We start from the raw sequence: 6,000 nt of genomic DNA, 5'->3' as shown, positions 1-6,000 counted from the left end.
CTTCCTCCTTTCTCACGGAGAAACCTGTAGTCACCGACCCGAGCGCTGAGGAGAGGTGTGGGTCCTCACAGGTCGTGCACAGCCACGGTCGTGCTTCTCGTGGGAGCAACCTGGATAAACTTCTAAGCCAGCTCTTCAGCCACGGCGCTGCTTGCACTTCCTTCCCTCTGGCACACCGACAGCCGTAACTTGGGGGTGAGGTGTGTGAGGAGCAAGGGCGCTTGCTTGGGAAAGCTCGTCAGGGAAGAGACTTTACAGATAACTTCAAGTTTAATTCAAGGCTTGGCCATGAAATCTAGACTTTGAATAATACATGAATTGCTGCGATTCCACCAGGATATGGTGACCGGGAAATGGTTTCTCACTGCCCTGTTTTTATCATCCTATTTTCATCTCCAGAACAGAAGCCCTGGATTTGCTGATTCCCCCAACACAGAAACATGGTGTAACTAAGTCAGTTACAACAGTGACACCCGCACACACTGCACATTTTGATCTCTAGTAACAGACCTCAGAGATAAGAAATTGAAACTTACTGTCTACATATCTCAAACTCAGTGGTAAAAACCTGATTTTTTTTCTTTGAAGATGGTCAACTCTTCTGAGACGTGCATGGCCATTCTCCCCTTGCAGAAATATTTTGGGCTGATGGCTTCTTTGGGTGGATGGCAGCTGTCAGCTCCTCTCCTGCCCATTTTCAGTCCTGGGATGACTCAGGTCATTGACAAAGTGCCAGCACAGGTTGCTGCCTTGGAGGGATGGAGACCAGGGTCTGAGCTCATCCTTTGTCCCCACAAAGGTAGGAAGGAGGAAAAAATCAAACATACTCAATTATTCTTGAGGAGAAGCAGCAATGATCCTCATGCACTGATGCCATCAGTGACAATGGCATGGCAGTGGAGGTTCCTGAAGGCCATTGCTTCACATTTAAACAGGAGAAAAGTGAAGACATCAAGGAAATTCAGAGTCTTGAGAAGCACTTTATTTTGAACAGCAAAGATCTGTCTCACTGACTTCTCAGAAACAGGTTTGTCCAATATCAGGTATGTAGTAGCCAAACCCTGTTACCTGTAAGAGGCAGCAGGATGAAACAAAGATGTAGAGAGGACAACCAAGTCTCATGTGTCACGTAATTCTTAAAATACTTTGAAGCAGATAGAAGCAGGGTCTCCCTGCTGCAACAGCAGGACAATTGTTCCTCCATAACAGCTGTTTGTGTGAGGGACATCTAGGTAGTGATCCCTCTTCAGACAGGGCTGGCTTGCTGAAGATCCACAGCTCAATAGTCGAGTGAAATCCTGTAGCCCTTCACCTCCATTCCACATCACTCTTTCAAAAGGAATTTATTAATTTCTAACAACTGCTCACCATATTCTGCTTTTCATGTGTCAGGACTGTAGCTCTGCACTGCTATTACTGCACCAAGATCAGTGTTCTGAAGGACTTAATCCCCACTGAAACCAACTGGAAGAGCTACACTTCGCCAGGGCAAAGATGGCACTAAGTAAGGTGTCTGTAATTTGAAGTTGCCGTTATTTTGGTCAAATCCCTCCCCTCCCCATGCAAACTGGCTTTGTGCTGGAGGAACAGACACATACTGTGATGCCTTGTACTGAAGGGACAGCTCCATACATGCATGTGGAGGAATTTTCAAGAAACAAACCGAGTCTATAGAGCAGGAGGGGCAAGTGACCAGACCATGCTACCGAACATATATATGCAAAATTGTTGTATTCATCAGAGACCCAAAAGCCACAAATAGCCATAGAGGCCCCAAGGGGACACATCAGTGATGGAGGGACAGATGATCCATTTCCTTCTATCACTTCGCTAATGAAAGCAGGGTGATGGGAATAACAGATAACCCTGATGATACCCAGCTTAAGGCACAGTACCACCGTGTCCCTCACCATGTGGAGGATCAAAGCTTTGTTATTTTAGGGAGCTTGTCACCACCTGCTTGGTCTTCCAGGAGTCAGCAGAGGCTTCCTTCCCTTGGTATGAAGGCTAGGGGTGAAAAGATATCAGAGAAGTGCTGGGAGACATGACTGCGTGGGAATCAAGGGTAACTAGGAAGGCACAGAGAAGTGTAGCTGTAGCTCTAGATGATGAAATGTTTTAAAAGTATCTGTTGATGCTGCTCGTGGTTTTTATCTTGCAAAATACAGATCCCATATAAATTGTACCCCTTCCCCAAGTTCCACCTAACTTTCTGGCCCAGCACTAGCTCCAAGAAATTTCAGTTCCTTCCTACGAAAAGGAGCAATGAAGCCCTGTCACTGTGAACTTCCTGTGTTTTACACACCAAACTGATCACTCTGCCTTGCTTTGATACAGCACTATCTGAATGGAGACAATAATATCCCTGATCCAACTGGATCCTGTGTAGTCTACCGCAGGAATACATATCTGAGCCCTGGGTAGCATTGCCATATGCAGAGTAGGGAACCTTCCATATGGTTTCTGAAAAGTGGTTACAGCACACGTGCACCAGGCTCTTTTCAAAGTAAAACAGATCTGTTCATTTTTATTTTCAAAATACCAAAGCAGTAAAATCATGTAATTGAGTAATCACTTGCCAAATTTCCTTTTTTAATCTAATCTATTTTGAGTTACATCAGAGCCAAAATGCAAATTAAACTGGTAAGGTTCCAAGGTTTTTTTTTTCCCCTTTTAGAAAACACAATTTAAGGTACTCATAAGTAAAGAAATTTTAAAAAACCATTTGTTCTGTATGCTGTAAACTTTGGAGAACATGTTTCAGCCTGAAGTAAATTTTCATAGGTAATAGGTTAAATAGAAGTCTTATGTAAATTTTTATCTCTTCTTAACAACTCCAGTGTTCATTTTATAAAATTTGATTTGAAAATAATGCCATTGTTTTAGAAGAGGCTGGAAGGGTGAGAAACTAAGTAAAAAAAAGTATCCACTCTAATAAGGCGCACATAAAGTCTTTAAGCTGTAACTAATGTATTAAAGGAGAGATTCCCAAGATTGCTCATTTTTGGTTTCCATTAATCAATTTTTTTGGGGGGGGGGTTGTTGTTGCAGCAGCAGCAAAAGCCAAACTCACCAGCCTGGGCAAACTCCCCGGCACTTGACCGCAAGGCGAGACAGATCCTCGCCATCCTACCACAGACTCCCAAAGTCATACATCTCAGCAGATTAACAAGCCGATAGACAAAAGCAGCCTTCCAGTGTACCTGCTGCTGGAAACCTTTGCTCCTTGGGTTGCAGATGTTCGGATTAAGTCTCTCCCTACCCACAGGCAGACCTTGTGAAAAGCTGTGTGACCTCCTTGGTTGCCTTCTACCGCAGTGCTCTCATCTGTTGAAAAAACTGACGCCCACTCAAGTTGTGGCTGTTTTCACGGTTTTCTTCCCTCAAAAATACTTTCTCAAACTAGAGGCTGCTCATGACACCCCCTGGCTCCTTTTTAAAGCTGCAAAGGCACAAATGACCATGTTCAATTTAGAATACTTTAAATCAGCCAAACAGTTTTCCTTTTGCTGGAACTCCCCTGCCCCAGTGACACACTTCTGTTGTAAGACAGCTGTGGAGGGCAGGGGTCAGTCCAATCCTTAGCATGCAAAATGCAGCAGAAAACATATAGAATAGAGAGATGGAGAAATTACAAGGCCTTCAATGTGCTCTTCTACCCCATCCCCAGCAGTGCCAGCACTCATCAAAGCCCGATGACCTGGTTTGGTGAGCTAAAACCACTGAGAACTAAATTGTTTTTTCTTTGACTGCTGCTAAAGGTTGAATTTTGTACCAGTTTAACTCCTCAACTCCTCACTCAAACTGCTGGGTGACAGCCAGTGTCAGTTCCATGGAAGCGAGAGCAATGTGCAGCCAGGGGAACAGGGACACTGGGTTTTTTTGACAGCTAACAGTTAGTCCAAATTAGCTGCGATGTCAAACCACACCCTCAGGTCTCTGATGGCTAGGGAGACTAAAGAGATGGTAGAGAGGGCAAAGGAGAGACAGGAAAAGCGCGAAATCAAAACAGGCCAAGGATAAAGAGAATACACATACTAGATGCAAAGTAGGGGCTGGACTGTGAGTGTTGATCGTGGGAACAGATGGAGAGATACAGAGAGAAATGACACCCATTACACTCAAAATCATATGTATGAGAGAGGGGGAGAGGGGAGGGCAGAGACAGAGCGCAGTGGGAGACATAGAATTTGCAAGGCAGGAAATAGATTTGCAGAAAATAATGGTTTTTCTTAAACTGGAATCGGATTCACTGGAAAATCACAGCCCAGTTCGATCTAACTGTAGTTAGAAAAGAAGGACCCTTTGAAGAACAGTTTAATACTTTCTCTTTTAATGTTTGACATTCACAAGGATCACCTGCTCTTTGTAAATTGCATAGTCACACAAAAAGTTAAAAGGTACAGCGTAACATTCGCCTTGGCCAGCCCAAAAAACATTTATTCTATCAATTAGAGGCAGAACATTGCACAGAATAAACTAGAGCCAAATCAAATAAAACATTCTTCCAGTTCTGTAGAGGATTGAGATGCAAACAAAAACATTTTGATACTTGCATGGCTTTCCATTGGCATAGGAACCAGAAAGAAATATTCATTAAAAGAAATGTTCTGGCTATAAATGTTTGTCGTGTGTGGGAGGTCTAGGTATTGTAATATGTATTAGAAACCTGATATTTTTCCAATCAAGCCTTTCCACTTCCATTTACATATATTTAATTGTAAATATTCATTTTCCTACCTGAAGCACTTTAAATAAATATACAATAAACACCGTCTATGCAGAACAGGAGCAAGTAGCTTAGGTGACTTGCGATGAGCCCTAGAACTGCACAAGCCTCCACATCACTGGGTGGGAGCAATGCAGGATGATGTCTCCTGACAGCTTGTGGGGGGTCTTGTAGACCAAGCTGGTGATCTCACCCTCATGTCTCCTGAACTGGGATCCTCCCTCCCAACCAATAAATCATAACTGACGCAAACTGACATCTGTGCCAGCAGAAAAAGTGATGGCTGGCCAGGCGATGCCCTCTTGCACATAGAAGCGGATTTCTTCAGAGCACAAACAACTTCAGTTTGCAGTCATGTCAATACACATTCACCTTTTCTGAGCACCAAAATGTGTGGGCAATAGAATTAGCAGACACTGTATGCCCAACTGTATTTAAACCAGAACCGCACAATGCACAGAAACTCTCAAAACGTCGTCCTTTGACCTCAACTCGACAGCGCTGCTCATCATGGCCAGCAACAGAAGTGTTACCTTCAGAGGGACCTGCTCCAGCCTCTTGTAGTGGTAAGGCGGCAGGGAGCCTGGAGCTGGTGTAGCTCTCCCTGAGAATTCCCCAGGTGTGCAGCAGCTTTCAGTGGGCCCAAACCTGCACCACGTACACAGTGGGGCTACAGCTGTACCAGAAGAGTGCTTCTGTCCACTGCTGTCACCTAACACAGAGCTGACACAGGTGTACCAAAAAGCCCCAGTTTGTGACAGAAAACGTATTTTTTTTTTTTTTTTTTTTTTTTTTTTTTTTTAATTTGACTTCTTTTTTTTCTTTTTTTTTTTTTGTGACAGAAAGCACATTTTAGAAGAAAAGCTTTCAAGTCAGGATGTGTGGATTGAAGAAAACTGAAAGATGGCTGGAAGCTTTTTTTCAAGATGAAACCAAATTGACAGAATGGGTAACAGCGTGGATAAGCACAAAAACACCATGGTCTTATCAGCTGGTCTCACAGGAGATGCAAGCTAGAAAGAAGAGAGAGGCTTTCACATACCTGAACCACTCTTCTGGCATGATCCAGAGGCAGTAAGCTACAATCTAGAGTACAGGTAAGTATGTACCTGTAAGTTTGTCACTAGTCATACTTGAAGACTCTCCCCACTGAATTAACTGATGTCTTGAATATCACTGCAGTCATGATGATGTACTGCTACAGTACACAATAGTTATTTAACAACATAAGGTTGGTGAGTGTTGGTTTTTAAAGACTGCTAATAGATCTG

Source organism: Manacus vitellinus, unplaced genomic scaffold (genome assembly GCF_001715985.3).
Source record: "Manacus vitellinus isolate BGI_N305 unplaced genomic scaffold, ASM171598v3 scaffold_2_pilon, whole genome shotgun sequence".
In the NCBI taxonomy this organism is placed as follows: domain Eukaryota; kingdom Metazoa; phylum Chordata; class Aves; order Passeriformes; family Pipridae; genus Manacus; species Manacus vitellinus.
The sequence above is the reverse complement of the archived record's forward strand: the minus strand, read 5'-3'. Positions refer to the sequence as shown.